Genomic DNA, 17730 nt, shown 5'->3' on the forward strand with positions numbered 1-17730 from the left:
GTTACTTGGCTAAACTTAAATGCGACAAAGTTACATGACCCATTCAACAAATTGATTATTTTATAAAATTAACATACAATACATTCCAACAAATTGTTTATTTAATACAATTATTTTACAATAAAATATGAATATAAATTGGGATTTATATTAATTGATTAAAACAAGTAGCGTGATCCCATGGGAATTCGTAACTATTTTACAAGGTGGCTGATTTGTATTAATTCGTACAATCAGTCTTTGTCAGGTGACGTCACACTCGCGAGAATCGAAGTGCATTATGGGTATCGCCACCATTTATAGGATGAACGCCGAGATGTTCTTTCAATTTCACTTCATTTCAGAGACAAATAGTATGTTAATGTTGTGCAATATGTGGAAACACAAAGACAGAAGATAGGAGAAACAGCCGAAAGCTTCACCCCCTAGGAAAACATTTTTAGGTTTCCCACTTGGAAGAAAGAAAATTTTCATAAATGTGTTTTTGATTGTTATCAGTATTACTTAACAGCCAAATGAATTACAGAAAAATTCGGGTACACAAACAAAACGGGGTATGGTTGGTAACGTCAGAGACTAACATTTGTGTTTGTAACAATTGCGGAAAATCAATGGTAGACAAATACAGTACATATAATTTAGTAAAAGGAAATATACTTTTTTATACCATAAAGAAGATAGTAATATCCAAAAATGAGGTTGGAGGCAGCAATGGTGGCCAGGTCGTATGGATCTGTGTTGTTAATGAATGACAAATTATATAAATTACCCTAACATTTGGTGATATTATTTCGGTATGGACTTGGTTTGCTTCTGTTTCTCCAGTATGTTTATGCAACGATACCTCCAAAATAGCACCTCTTTGACATCACACACAAAAACCCCACACATCTGACATGACCGTGTGTCAGTGACGCAAAAGCTTACCTGTACATACTCATATTAGTCACCTTGTTAAATAGTTATGAATTCCAACAAGATTGTGTTGATAAGAAATGAAAAATAAAACACCTTTATTTAGCTTGTCTCTGCTGACTTCTATCACAAGCAAATAAAAAAGACTTGAAGGTCTCCTTGTATGTGTGTGAACTTTAATTAAAGCTGATCTGATAACAATATAGTTGTACTGTACATCGACCAAAAAATATCAAATTTAATATATCTTGATCTTCAATGTGTTTCTTTCTAGCTGCAAATAAAGATGTTCACACAAGGAAGTCCCATTAGATTTGCTATGTACTAACCATGTGATGAATTCCACGACTAAAACTGTCAACATTTTTGCGCCCAATGCACTCCATTTACCCACCAAAGTACCTTCACAACTGGCCCCCAGCGGACCATGGAGAGAAGCAGCTGAACCAACAAAGCCGAAGATCTACAAAAAGCGAGACGCTGCTCGGTTCTAGGAAGAAATCAATTTGTGATGACCATGTTAAATATCCCCTGTGTGCTTTCAGCACTTATTCCTAAACCACAGGTCCCAAAACGACAGAAGGGCGATAATCAAACGATATGTCACAATCCAAGAAAAACGCCACAAAACACATCCTTTCACGTACGCTAACTTCTAACGGTCGTCATTCCTGCTCATTTGTTTTCACTGTATTTACCAGCAACAGTGCTGATATGAGATCTATAACATGTGCTGTGTGGGCAGTCAACGAGAAAAGGAATATGAGCTATTAAATGTTTCAGTAACTGGGCACAACCTGTCCAACAGACTGGCAGCCACTCACTATTAGTCAGCCATGGTGAGTGGGCTGGACACTTTCATGCCACTCTGAGAGAAAGAGAGACCGGAAAGATGACATTCACACTCCAGCCTTGTCTCTTAGAAACACATTCGCCTACCATGTCCCTCACAAAACTTCTGTCCGGATCTTCTTAACGACAGGGAAGAGAGTTCACATACAAATAGGAAGATGCACTGGATACGTGTGCGTGTCTCTGTTATAAACAGATGTGTTGTAATCAGCATTCTGCGTTCTTTACCGGGAATGTAATTGTTGTTCAACTGAGATGCGAAGCAGTGACCCTTTCCAAGACAAACAAGCTGCATTTCAGAATTGTGTGCTTTGCCTTGGGCGATTTGCTAACACTGCCAACCACCAACAGCATCTCCTCATACTCCCGACAGAGGCTGGGCTAAAAAGTACCAATCTCTTAAAAGGACCATCACATTACCCTTTTAGTGAAGTAGCATTCATGAATCCATACATGTTTTCAAGGTCCACTTTTACATAAACCCTATAACCACTTCTTGCCCCAATAACTCCTGCATACGGGTCCACTGCCTTTATTTTATCACAACCCACTGAACTTTCACACCCTGCTTTCCAAAACTTTTTCCCACAAGATCAACAAAGCTTTATTGCATTCATAAATTTAAATTGTAAGCAGTGCCGAATTTATGAATTATTTATCCATTTAACAGCACAGGTTACAGGTGTTTAGCCCATGTAATACACCCACACATGCATATATGTATTCAAAATGCTAAATTATGTTGCTTGATTAGTTTACAGCTCTATTCATTAATCGTATCATCGCTGTCCTTTTGAAACCATGTATGTCTGTCCAAATTCACATTTTCACAGATGTAATATATACTGTACTTTTCATATTAAATACTGTATTCTTAAAGAAAAATGTGTTGTTGGCACATTCTGTGGAAATATTGGACAGAACACACTGCTGTGTTAAATTACCCAACGCTGGGTTATTTTTAACCCAATTGCTGTGTTGTTTTACCCAAGCATGAGTGAAAACAACCCCTCAGTTGGGTTGAAATAACCCAGCACTGGGTCATTTTTATTCTTTTCAAAGTTTGAAAGATCAAAAGTGAATGGTTGACATTTCCAACTTCCATTTGCTCTTTATATTACCGGATACATATACAAACAATACATAGACCTATGTCTCTCTCAGTCTTACGTTCCTTCACACATAAACACACGCACGAGCACACGTACACAACCAAAGGCAATATGCTCTCCAGTTATCGCACTAAAGATGTCCTGATGAGAAAACTCTGTGTTCTTTGCTGTCTGGAGGACAAAGCTTGATTTGTAATTCAGAAGGCAACAGGGACACAATAGTGGCCAGAAGGTTTGACCCAGTGACTGGTGGTAAGAGGTTTTAAGGCAGCCCAGCTGTTCACTGTGAGATATATATATACATGTATATATAATGATGCTGATGTTCTGCTTTAAAAAAATATTTCTGTATTTATTAACCAAATGTGGATAACCTGGCGGAAGATTAAGCTTTGACTACTTAAAACGCAAGTTAGCGGGCACAGGAGACAGAATGATGGTCACATTGATAAAGATGTGAGGCATTTAATACTAAATGTCAACTATCTTGTTTAAAGAGAAAAGAAAATGCTTCGGTATTCTTAGGTTTACGTTTTAAATATAGTCTAATCAGTTCTGCACGCATATGGATGTGCTACACTTCACAAGCGTCCTGACAGAAACTTCTCACGACGACTTGTGAAACTGAGCGTAAATATCTGATTTATACTGCCATCTACAGGAGTAGGGCTCTTAAGAAACACTTACAGGTGTACTCTGAGAAGGATCTTCACTCGTTTATTGGCCACAATCTACCGAAGAATCGTCTTAAAAACGTATTTAAGCCTAAACGTCGGTGACCAAAATTCCCGCTCCTTTTACACAGAGTTTGCGTTACGTCAGCACCATGGACAGCGACCTCTAGAACTCAGCGGTATTGATAGTAAACCACACATTTACAATGGTCTTCCTATAGAAACCATACTTTATCCATAAAAAATAGATGAAATTACGGTTATTAAAAAATGAAAAACACTTTCAACTTCAACACTGTTTTGACATTTTGAATAAATACTAAAACGCATCAATGGTAAGAACCTACCTTTTAGCTTTTGTTCGTCTTCGTGTTATAGGCTATTGATGGCCCATTAAATCCTTCAAGTATCTGGAAGAAGTACAATAGACGAAGTACAAGCGAAATTCCAAACGTGCACGACTTCGATACACACGTAGTCTAAGTTGATTGAGTTGGGATAACGGAGGAGGTTTTGTCACGATTCCTGCGAAACAACAGCGAGGGCGAAATCACGGTCTCACCGCGAGTCTGAAGACGATTGACAAGTCTCTCTTGAAACCATTTGGCGCTACGTTTCCTTTCCGAAGTTTCAGCAGTCTTGTTTTTCCCGGTGGAGCGAGCGGGGGTCCGATATCAGAGCTCGCATGTGGCGTTACAATCGCCAAATGTCGTTTCTCTGGTCCATAGCTGGTAAAGAGACTAAACAAACGACACCTTGTGTAAACTATTATTGTTCCCAGATTTGCGTTTTAAACGAGCGACCACAAAGCATGTTTCTCCCCTTCCTGATGGAGCTTCTGCAGAAAGATGTGCGTAGGTGAGGGAGTGACGCAGATGGTGTTTAATAAAGCAAAAGCTTGTGATAATATAGGTTAATGGATACTACAATACTGAGATTATACATTAAGGTATTGATGCATTCTAACCTCTCATTAAACTATAGCAAAGGGAAGATTAACTTTAAATGGACGGCTAACGTCTACAGACAATTGCGATTTAAAAATATATATATTTAAAACAAACAAATAAATAATAGTAGCCTATATAAAATGGAATAAACATATTTACTTGAACCAATATTAGAGCCTAATATTCACAAATTAAAAACCATTAAACCGAAAACGACCTTGCAAACTTCGCTACAACCAATCAGACGCGTCGCTGGATTGATGTCAAAGTTCTCTTGCTACCGATTACAATCAATTACCAGTATGGGAGAAAGAGTCACACACTAACACGTCACTTAATGTATTTCAATCAAAGCCCATTAGAAGGTTAACTATGGCATTGACGCATAAATGCTCGTGCAATCCAGTGTTCCTCTGATCAATAATGTAATCGAGATTGAAAATAAGATATTGGCTGCTCTGAACAAATGATCTTGTATTAGAGCCTCGATGACCAAATGCGCGAGTCTTTGTTATGACAGAGAGGTCTTATTCTTCTGTCTGGCTCAGGGGGGAATATTTGGTTGATGAAATCCAATTGAACACCTGATATAAGAGTCAGTATTTATTCTCCTGTACAAAAAGAAAAGGAGAAGGCTATCAACACAAAATGATGGTTTCTGTGTTCACAGCATGTTTGACTTTAATGTAAATATTTTAGTGTGGTTCTCGGGCAGCTACACAATTATAATAAAATGGAGCAGACATGTATTGTCTCCCTTAAGAGAGTAGTTTGTTTATTTAAGATAGTTGAGATGCTTATATTGACAGATGCTTATGTAGATGTAGTCAGTCTTGATTTATTTAGAGCTACTAAATCATTATTGTCTATTTCATTATTAATGCAAAGGCATAGATTATCAAACAGCTTTTTCTAAAAGGAATAGTTCACCCAGAAATGATACATCTATGATAATTTACTCAACATTATACCGCCCCAGATGTATGTTTTCCATTCTTCATTCATTTCCATTTAGTCAGTAAGCAGACGCTTTTATCCAAAGCGACTTACAGAGAGTTTAGGGAGCAATAAACGATATGTCATACAGGAGCAATAATACAATAGAGATTAATTAAAAAAATTGTGATAATTTCCTGTCTATGTATAGGTTCAGAAATCAAACATATTCAAGTGCTCACCCATGCAGTAATAAGGGTATTTTTTTTTTAAATTGAGATTTACACTTAATCTAAATGGTGAACAAATGAGTTCCATTGATGTATGGTTTACCAGGATGAGACACTATTTTGCAGAGATTTTTGAAAGATATTGATTTTGAGATATTTGAAAATCGGGAATCTAAAAAAAATCTATTTTAAAGTTGTCATTCAGAGTCGCTGTAGCAGGCCGTAGCTAGAAGCTGCTATCTATTGGCTTACGCATGTAATGATGTTGTGGACAGATGAACCTGATAGCGAAAATTTGAAGCCTAATAGAAACCAAATTTGAGTGAGTAATTCCTAGAGAGCGGGCAGAACCGAGCAAAGTTTTTAGGCGTTATTCGTTTTGTTTATTGATGTGGAGCTGTATTCTATCTAAATTTATTGATCACTAGGAGCTTCAACAAGTTGGGACTTATTCATGGACATAAATAACAAATATTTTTATAATAAACTATTCCTGTAACGCAACTTCCCACAGGAGACAGCCTCATCAGAAATAGTGGTAAATAAATAATCCCAGCATCATTTACAGCTGAGAGCACCTCATTACAGATCTGACAGGGTCACTGCAGTCTGTGAGTGGTTCAGTAGAAAAACAAAACATCTAGTTATAGGAGAAAAGCAGATGGTGTCTAATACGGGCTTACGTAAACGCAAAATCTTTTTTTGAGCTACTTTTCGAGGTTAAGTCATGAGATTTTATATTTTATGTGAAAAGCAACATAAAAGCAACAACTTGACTCCTGCATGTTTTCTGGTCCACAGACTGCTACCCACACAGAGCACGAAACTACCCTGCAAATGGGTTTCCACAAAGCAGTTTTATTTAGGCAAGGCCGTTTGGCAGTTTTAGCCTTGTTTTTTTGCATTTCTTTTCTGGAAATCGAAAAGAGTATCTTAGACGGGAAAGTTAAACAACACATTGTGATTACCAAGAACATATTTGAGAGGGAAGGAAAAACAGCCTGCCTCCATCATTGTTCAGCTGCATTGTTGACTGTTGAGTTATTGATTTTTTCTTTACATCACTGTCATCGTGGTTTCATGTAAATAGCTGCTGTGCGTGATTCACTCGGAAACCACAAGACACTACAGGCCCTCTCTCTGGGGCCACGTGATGTTCACATTGTCATGAAGTCCTTCATTTTTAAAGCAGCAGTTATTGTTATTGTTATTGGTATTTATATTTGCTGCGTGGAGAAATTTATGCATCCATCTGTCTGGTGTAAAGCGGTAAGAAATAAGTGAATTGTGAGAGCGGCGTGCTGTGTGTCAATGTGAAATATGTCCCTCCACTCTTCGTGGCTGCACAATGGAGTGAGTTTTATTAAAATGAACTCAAGGCATAAGGACCAATCAGAGGCTCATCACTCTGTTATGGCTGTTAAACCATGCGTGGAAAAAATGACAGACAAGAGTGATTTTACACCCGAAAGAACCTGAACACCAACATGTCATTATGTATGTAAATATGTCTATACATATGTATAAATGCAGTTAATTTGGTCCTTAAATCTGATTGGATAAAAGGCCGCTACAACCACTCAATCGACAAACTAAACCATTTTCTCCGCAGACATCCTCAGCACGTCATATTTCATTTTTAAATAAAAATCTAGAAATTTTAATTTTTAGTTTTATTAACGTAAAAATTAAGCATGCTAATTCATAATGCAAAGTAATAAAATAATTATAAAATAATGTGTTATAATATGTTTTATATATAATATTTTTCCTTAAATGTCTTACATTTGTTGTTCCATTCCCCCACTGAACTGCTTGTACAAGCATCTATTATAAATGCATATTAACAAATGTTTTCAAAAAAAATGAGGGGTGCTACATTACAACATAAAATATAATGATGAATCACAATTATTTAGCAAAATTTTGAGATCATATTATTTAACACAATTACTCACTAACTTTAGAAACAGAGGTCAATAAATACATAAATTATTAATAGTTAAATGAATAAGTTTTCAAATTAATACTAGATTCAATTTAAATAACAAACAAAAATACATGTAACAAATAGATCATATAAAATATGAATGCATATTTTATGAATATTTTATATTATACATAGATAATAGAAAAATAATACAAAGACATAAACCAATCCTTGCGAAACAGTATGTGGCACAATAAACCTTGACTATTTTGTTTTTATATCTGTTGAAAATCAATCATTATTATGAAACAGTCATTATTAGCAGACTATGTGAATTGAAATGAATAGCTTACAATAAATCATCTACTAAATTTTTTTGACAAAATCTTTGTCATGTTATCTTAAGGTTTTAAAATATTTTCTGGTACTAGGAAGAAACTCAAGGAAGTCGAATCTAACTGTTTGCAACATCAAACGCTCACTTCATGTAACAGCATCAAATCTGTCAAACTTATGTAATGTTTATATTAGTTTGCCTCTCCAGCCAACAGGCTTGTTCTATCTTGCAGCATTAGGAATCAAACAAAATTTGCCAGGTGAAAAACCATCTCCCTTCGCACTTTCTCTCCATTTTTATCCAGTTATCTCATCTAACAAGAGAAAAGGATGTGTTGAGTTTCACATTAGCCTTCAGGTCCATTAGCATTATCAACTATAGCAACGACCTCCCTGTAACCTTAGATGACATTATAGTTTCATGGACCCAAATAAGTTATTTCCTCCATGATCTTCAGCAATGATGGAGGAGTCCTTTTTCAGAACGCACCAACCCGATCCATTACTGCACCAACGGATCGGGCTGTTGAGTCATTTAACATACCAGTAATTAGCCTCTCTCAGGAGACCTAGAGAGAACTGTGTTCACTGTGTGGAGTGCAGCGGCCTACAGCTCTATCTATAACTTTGACAGAAGCCTCAGTGCTGTCAGTCCCTCTGTGGCACACTCCCCAATCTACACAGAGAATGATGAATGCACCAGTCGCTATGACATCACAATCGTAGCACACTTCCTCTGCCTCTGCCTCTCTCTCTCTTTCTTGAACTCGTTCTGTCCTAGTCTCGCGCTCCATCAAGCTCTCCCTGACTTTGTCTCTCTCTCTTCAAACTCTTTCCTCTTTCTCCTTATATCTCTTTTTTCATCCAAAACCCACCTACACCATGGTAATTTCACTGTGGAACAGAATTCTGTAACAAATCCAGGATTAGACACAGAGGGGGCATTACTCCAAAAAGCATACACTGAATTATCAACTATCAAATTCCATCTATTGCATGAGCACAATTTAAAATTCAAAAACTCATTTCCGAATTGCAGTCGGGCTGCCAACCTTCGCTATAACCTACAGAAATCGATTGAATCTCATCAGGACCTTTAGAATATGTATGCGGTGGTGATTTGTTGTATAGGCATGACTAAAAGCCCTGGCCGGTAGGTGAGAAATGTTCACACCACTCCAGACCAGCCCTCAACAGAATCTCAGCCAACTTCTAAAGGCTGTTTCCAACATAATCTCAACCTTCATATATTTTTTGAGAAACGTGTGGGACATGCCTATAAACCAGGTTCGTTTGGAATACAAATTTCAAAAATGCATCTGAGATAATTAATGTTAAACAAGTTATATTTTGTTTGAAATGTTGAAGGAAACGACACATTTGGTCAACTTACAAAGTCGCAAATTAAAAAATTTCTTTATACTGAATATTGTGTCATCCTCTAGCTCTTGCAAATTGTTTGATACATATTGAATACTTTATACAGTTGCAGACAAATTTACATAGACCTTCCAGACTTATTAATGTAATTTTTTTCCAGTGCCCCGTACAAGATATTTTACATTACATTTAACACAGAATAGTTGTACAGTCATTTATACACCATTAACTACTGTACATTTTTATTGTAAATACCCTCTATATTTTTGCCACTTTTTCAGTAAATTGTTCTGAGGTAAATATATATTTATAAATAAATGCATACTGTATATTATGTATTCCCTTGTCTCTTGTCTTTAACTGTGTTCTCTCTCTCTCTCTCTCTCTCTCTCTCTCTCTCTCTATATATATATATATATATATATATATATATATACAGTATATAACTATTGTATTAGTGTAGACTACATATGCCCTCACAAAAGCAATTCACTGTCACTGACATCTGCACATACAGTATGACAAATACACTTAAAACTGAAACTAATACCCCAATTTAAGCCAGTTCAAAAGTTCAACAACCTGATTCTCAACACTGAATTTTGCAGTAAAATATCCAAAAAATACCGGGTCAATGTTTCAGCTGAATACTTACAATATCTGAAATGTTTCCAATTGCTTTTAAATCCTGAGAAAATCCCCATTCTAAACAGTGGACTGGGGCCAATTAGTCGCCTTCCAATGACGTCATTTCCGCGCTAGCCTTTTTTACTGCCTTTACTGACGTAGCAACCACGTGACACTGTCGTAGACAGATGCGGAAGTAGTTCCGTCGGTCCGTCTAGCATTATTGCAAATGATGTGGGTACGTTCAAAATAACTTTTACTATGATTGATTTGAACACTTAAAACTGCGCAGTGTTATCACACCATCGAATTGGACAATTACTGTAACATCTATGACGAACACTTTAGTTTAAACCCTTACATTACTCGGGTCTAATTCATTATTATGAAATAAAATGATTTAATCAAACGCAAAATTTTTAAAACTTCATTACTTTACCTCTTCCGCTGACATGATTGCTCGTTCCCGTCTGATCGATGTAGGCTATGAGCATGCTTGGTAGGCTTGATCGTGTGCCCTCTACAGGCGATTTCTACAAACTGTATCTTTAACTTATAATTGAATGTCATGTAATGTTATTTTTTTAATAATTATTTAGGGGTTTCTTGTTGGATCTGAGCCATTCAACTGTCCTTCAGATCCTCCAGTCATTGCTTTGTCAGCATCTTTTGCATATTTGACTCTTGTTTACTAGTGACTGTGATGTTAAGATTCATATTTTTACGACAACCAAGAAACTCATATACAACTGTTATAAAAGATGTACACATTCAGTGATGCTCAAACACCAAAGATTTACTAAAGGCAGTACAAAAATAAAAACAAACATTAATTTTCACAATTCCTGTAGTTCTCTTCATTTTTTAACATTTCCCAGATTCTGCAAGTGTATATTATTTTTTGACCACAACAGTGTAGAAAATTGCTGGTAATAGTTGTATTTACATATAAAATAATCTGTATTTATCTGTATTTTTTTATAAATTTTTGTTTTGTGTAGTGTTATTTGCTTGCAGCATGGGTCTGAGAGTCACGCAATCCTCTATATATATGAACTGTTCATGTGACAGACTTTGACTTTGACTAGATGCGTCTCAATTTTGATGTGTCTCAATTCAACCACATACATCATCGAGGTTTTTTGTTTCAAGTTTTTTTATTAAACAACCTGTATTTTTCAAGATAAGAATGAAATGTGACCTCTACGACAAACGACAAATGCGGCCCCCTGTAGGACACACCCTTCGAATTGAAAAGCAGCTTTTGAATCACATTTAACACTTAAAACACTTGTGTGATTTTAGCGGCATCTAGTGGTGAGGTTGCGAATTGCAACCAACGGCACACCTCGCCCCTCCTTTCAAAGCGCTACAGAGACTGAGAGAGCTATTTTATATGATAGATCTTTATACACCTCTGAAGACATACTTATATATTATATTGCATTTCCCTCAATAGATCCTACAAAAATTACACTCTGCTCCTATAATGATCTAAAATTATATCTTCTCACTTTGGCCACCAAAAGAGCCAAAACAACCACATAACATAAACAGAGCATGTCCCCCTGGTTACAAAGAGGTTTCACTTTGCAAAGCTAAACTCTCACGCACAAAGATACTGTTGCTTGTGCCCTTTCTCATTCTCTCCATTTCACTCCAAAACAAGCTTAAAAATCATCCGCCTGATAGAAATGATTTTGACGGAGCAGTTTTTCTTTCCCTCTCCCTTACCTCCATCTGTCATACACTGTGTTTGTCTTTTATGTCCATCTGTCTCTCAAAGTCTGTTTATTCAAGTCCTCTGAGGTTACACTGAAGTTTCTCATGCACATATGGACATTAAGAGGTCTGTAATGCCAGCTCGGTCTCATAGAGGATTTCATTCGCCCAGATCCACCACAGACACTGAAAAAAGTTTGAGGCATTGTTGGAAAGCAAACGAAAGATACAAGCAAGCCTTAAAATCTCTACAAGTGAATGATCTTCAAACAAGAGAATCAATTCACAATTTCAGTTTTCTACAACATTAGCATGTTTCTAATACCTTAGCACAAAAACATGCATCACAAACAAACAATTGTTAAAACGGTCAATTATTTATAACCAATTAATTTAGAAAATTAACTTAATTAAAATGAACTTTTTTTGGAACGGCCAAATGTCTTAAAATGCTGCCTCGGTAGGCACATCATTCTGTTTGGAGCAGCGCAAATGTGTCCCCGTGGAGCTGATGTCAAAAAAAATACCTCAGACTATGCTGATAATACGAACCCCATCGAGTATTATTTTATTAATATTAAAAATACATAATGCATGATTTTATTAAGAATAAGCGACTTCAAACATTGCAGGTTTGCAGCCGGGGTTTTTAGTTCTTTAATTAATTCGTTTATTTATTCCGTCTTTAAAATGGAAGCTTTAACCAAGCCTTTCCCTGCAGAGAAAATATATGGAGTGGAGGATTGTGGGTCTCTCAATGTGGCCCTAAAACATTTTCTAATCCACTTTTATTCCCCACCAAGGTCTATTAATCTGGGGAGCAGATACTTATCCTCCTCTGATTTATCCGCTTATAAATGAGCTGACATATGGATGAGATTAAGCATTGGCATGGTGTAAGGTTTATAGTAAAGGTTTATGATTTAAGCCAGGCCTATGAGATTCCAGAGGCGTAATGAGAGTCCATTGGTGTAATGTGTAGCTCAGCCCGGCGGATTTTAAGTCTTCAGGCCTGATCGGGACTGAAATAACAAAGTTGGAATGAGCTCATCTAATTTCTAAATAAACACGGGGTGATTGTAAGGCTCTTTTGGAATGATAATTCTTCAGAGGAAGTTTTATCTTGTGTGACTCGCTTGCATTGTTAATCAGCTACAGCCTGTTGGCTCTAATTATTTCGCAGATGCCTAAATTTATTTGCATCTCGCCCCACATCCGCACATCTGTGTGCTTCAACCTTTGCGATGAGACCTTACAACTCCCATGGGGCATGTGAAGTTCACCTTTAAACCGGGCCTTCTTGCGCACTAAACAGTCTGAAGATTACATCATTGAAATGATCAATCCAAGCATGCTCATTTCAAGCACAATCCTTTCGCATTTCCTTCTTTCTTTTTTCTTTTTTTTCCGACCTTCATTTCGTTCTTGTGTAATGTGAAGAGGCAAGAGAGCTTTAATTAACAGAAACACACAATGGTGAACTCACTGTGACCGTGCTCGCTGCGTGTGAATCAACACTATATTATGACACTTAGCCTGTTTAACTAATGCAAATTCGGAAGCGTTTCACATCAACGGACCGTAGCTTGGTAACGGAGTCCTGTCAGCCTGTGCATTCATCGAATCATCCAATTACACAAACCAAATGAGAGAAATACTGTACCTAGAAACTCAGGGCACAATGGTGACAGCTTCAAGAGTCCCCCCTTAATAATCATGTATTTGTAAGCACTAGGCTCACTTCAAACCAAGACTAAGCGAAAATAATCTATTCGTGTTTTTGCGTTGGTCTTCTATTGCGGTTTCCCTTTGAGCTGGCCAAAAGTAAACAGACCCTCAAGGTTCCTGGAAAAAAACCTGGATTAATATGGATGAGACATCTCATTAACAGCAAAAGATGGCAGAGCATTAAAGCCACCCATAATAAACTGAACTCATCTTTGTGTGCTTCCCTATATCACAGCACAACCGCTTCGCAAGAATTCTGCATCTTCTTCAAGTTTCTAAAAAAATCCATGCCGAGATGTTAAATGAGAGTCTTTTTAACAAATGCACTCTGTAGTGGCCGTATTGAAGATGTTCAGGATGAGAATAAATGTCTTTTAGTGGAAGACTTATAACGTGGAACTACAGTCTTTGTAAATTGCACTTTGCTGATGGCATGGAGTGGAATCCCTGTCTACTGTAAAAGGAGAAATGGTACCTGATGGATAAATGAATAAGCAGCTATTTATATGCTCAGGAGGAACACGAGCGAGCGTGTTCGTCATCTGCTGATGACTATATGGGTCTAGTCACTCAAGCAACCTGCACCAGCATCTGTACAGTTTATTGAAGGAGAACACAATAAATTGAAAGGTACGGTCTTACTGTGTGTGCGTGTGTGTGATGTATAATGTACACGATTGCAGCTACTCGGACATGCTGGAAAATCAATACTGGACATTCGATATATAAACTAAACCCAATTTATACTTCTATACACAACTGGCAACCAGTCCCCTCTACCTCACATTCACAAGCCAATTTGCCAAGTGTGTATGCGCACAATGGTTTCGTGGCTAAAATCTCTTTTAATCCCATGAGCATTGAGCCCTGTTGTATAAACGCATTATGGGATATGTGTGGTTACTTCTGAATCTTCCACTCAATGTTTTTTCTTACGTTTACACATATGAAGCCCATTCCAGGTTTATCATTGTACTGGCACATCTGCAGACACACTTTATTTCCCCTTAGGCTGTAAAGCACATGCACACGTCCATACACACACAGTCTTATTTTATAAAGTTGACAATCCAATTGGGATTGCTGTCCCCCTCGCAGTGTAGCAAAGACAAGTATTTTATTGTGAGAAGAAAACATTACCTCATCGCCACCTTACCACCGATTGACGTATTGTTTGAGGGATGCTCACTGTCAAGGTTAATCGAAACGGACGGTCTTATGGAGATTTAATACAGCAAAACATGGCAATTCATCAGCCCTTTGGGAAAGCAAAGAGATGATTAATGATAAAGATGTGTTATATATAGCGGGCTAGAAAACTAACACGGTGAAAACCCAACATTGGAGGACCGGTAGAGAGTATGTACTGCATGTGCGGTTGTTGAATAAAGTATTCCACACCTGCAAAAGAGACGAAAAAAACCGTCAGGGACATCTGTCTTGTGCGTGTTTATATAGAACACTGGTTCTTAATCTGGGGGCCCCAAGATGGATCCAGGGGAGCATTTTATGAAATATATAAATTGACTAACATTTTATGCAATCAAACATCATAAAAAATAAGGCCACCAACCAGAGGAATTGATTTTTCGGCATTGTATAACTGAATATGTTATTGGTCGTATTAAAATGGAAGTTTAAGTTTATAAGTCTTTATTTGGGGGGCCACAAAGCAATGCACACTACACAAAGGGGGCCTTACAACAAAAAAGTTTGAGAACCAATGGCATAGAAAACCAATGGAATATTAACACATTGAAATGATGAAACACAATCTGGGTAAATGGCCACTTAGTATTAATGGTCTAACTTCAGCCTTTAATTCTTAAAGGGATGGTTCCCCAAAAAATGAAAATTCTGACATCATTTTCTCACCCTCTTGTCATTTCAAATCTGTATGACTTTCTTCTGCAGAACATAAAAGAAGATATTCTAAAGAATGTTGGTAACCGAACAACGGCGGAACCCATTCACTTCTTTTTGTATGAACACAAAAATGCAAGGCCATAGGTACCATAATTGTTCCGTTACCAACATTCTTAAAAATTTTCTCTTGCGTTTGCAATGACAAGATCCCAACTGGTCCAGAAAACCAAAAGACCAACGACAACCCTGAGTTACAAACTTTAGTGGGTCAGATAGGTTAGACTGTGGATTCAACAACTGTTGCTTTGGTTCATATGATATCACGGCTAAAATTCACCAGAAGGCATGGAGGAGACATGTAAGAAAGACCAGTTGGAAGATGCAGTTTGATGGGATTCAAAGAAACCTTTTATATCAAAATGACATGTTTGTAATGACCTAAACACAGCAGAAGCAAAGGATATATAGCAAAGTGTACCGAATTACAAGAACGTAGCCGTGTCTATGTTTTCTGGTCTTCCGGGCAAAACATGTAATCACTGCCTCCAAAGATACAGTGAGCGTGATTATGTCTGTAAAGTGGGCTAATGTCTTAATATAAATGAAATGATGGAGCAATGTTTTAAGCAACTGGCAGGCTGTCCTTTGAGACAGCACTCAGCATCTGTCGGCAAGCTGTCAGTGACAGAGTACGGTACGGTAGACTATGTGTTTACAGAGATGAGAAATGCAGAGTTGGAAACATCTTCACACATCATAACAACACACTTCAACCTCAAACACTGTGGCTTCATGTAGCCAGAATCTTCCTTCTACTGCCTGAAAAGATAAACATATTCCTTTTCATCTATACAGTAACCGGACACATTTTGAGAGAATCTGCAGGCTTTCCTTAAAGCATGAGCTCGGCTTACTGCCAACAGGTGTATATGTCACAGTGACCTTTACCTTAACACATCTCAAGCGCCAATGAATCAGCACCGCAGCACCTACATTATTTAAGTGACTTCTCTAACAGTACACTAACAGCAGAGCTCCTACAGAAGAGTAATAGCGCTAAATGTATTTAAGTTTTAGCACGCTTAGAGAAATGTGAACTTGAATAGAACTGTCCAAAAAATGCAAAGAGCAGACCCTCATTGAAATGTAAATCCATTTATTTCTAGGGTTGTTTGTATTCAGAGAGCAACCCAAAAGAAGATGTCCAGAGACGGATGGGGGGTGCTTGAAAGTGGCATTTTTCATGGCATTCTTGAATTTTTAGCCAAATTTTGATCGACCTATTAAGTAGGTCTCTGATCGCAAGGTATCCAATATAATGAAATGAAACAGGAAAAAAGAAGTTCAAATATCATTAGTAGGCCTCCTAGTCATTTTTTGTTGTTGGGAGAAGTCTATGAACACAGTAAAAGTCATTTTACAGATGTTTTTACAAATTCAAGATACAAAAATGCCTGCTGTAGTTTTATAAAACAAATCTGCTCAGGGAAAAAAGCAGAAGACCCATTTCAGATGTTTTGCAGATCATGGCAAATGACAAAAAAGCGAATCCAACGCCTGCCACAGTCCAGACAAACCAGCCACAGAAAAAGAGGCAAAACAAGAGAGAAGGGAAAAGGAGAGACAGCAAGACCCCAAAGAGGAGCAAGATGAATGACACCTGAAGAGAAGATGGATCGCTAAAGAACTGTGTGGGGGCAAATAATGAAAGAAGCCCCCTTCCTGCTCTGTGTGCTCGCATTTCTCCCAGAGACCTGATAGAGGTTGAGACAAAGTTAGTGTTCAGTGACGAACAGGACATTACCCACAAGTCCCAGGCCTGCACCGACACACAATTAATGTGTCAAGCATCTGAAATAGGAGGGTCTCCGAGTGGACCTAATCTCAGCTTTCTGCCTCAAATTGACAAATGGCTCGATGTAGCTTTACAGAATGCCAACTCGTAGCAACGAAAGATATACGGCACTGCATCCAGCCATTTCACTGCTGCCCGAGAGGAACTCGATATTCAAATTATACCACAACCACTCTTTACTGTAGATATTTATCTATTTATTAATAAAAACTACATCTGTCTATAAATAACAGCTCAAATAAATATCATTGCATTTGCAGTCTGATGCCACATTACAGTCACAGCACGTTTTATAAGGTATTTTATTTATTTGACTTGGTTACTCGCCTGAATTTCTATTTAATTTATAACGCTTTTCACAATGTGCATTGTTGCAAAGCAGCTTTCCAGAAATTATTCAAGCACAAAAACTTGATATAAAAGAAAAAAATGAAAATGAAACATTAACCTGACAACATGAAAAAGCCAATGACAGACTTGTAAAACCGAGCAAATACACAAAACACAATAACAATTCTGCAGTGCTGTATATCCTGAATCCCTCCAATGGTTATTTTCTATCTGCTGGAGCTCCGGGACTCTTGACAGGTCATTATAATTCTGACCAGTTATCTGGA

General features: G+C 37.4%; 1 protein-coding gene across 1 annotated transcript in view; it reads right to left on the bottom strand.

The window, feature by feature from the left end:
* nlgn1 (neuroligin 1) overlaps positions 1–3964 on the bottom strand; it is a 198222-nt gene extending 194258 nt beyond the window's left edge. Inside the window, exon 1 of the mRNA XM_056735508.1 lies at positions 3901–3964. The gene's annotated coding sequence lies outside the window, so the exon portion shown is untranslated. The remainder of the gene's footprint in view (positions 1–3900) is intronic.
* Positions 3965–17730: the final 13766 nt, after the last annotated feature.

The sequence above is a fragment of the Triplophysa dalaica genome, chromosome 21 (genome assembly GCF_015846415.1).
Source record: "Triplophysa dalaica isolate WHDGS20190420 chromosome 21, ASM1584641v1, whole genome shotgun sequence".
NCBI lineage: Eukaryota > Metazoa > Chordata > Actinopteri > Cypriniformes > Nemacheilidae > Triplophysa > Triplophysa dalaica.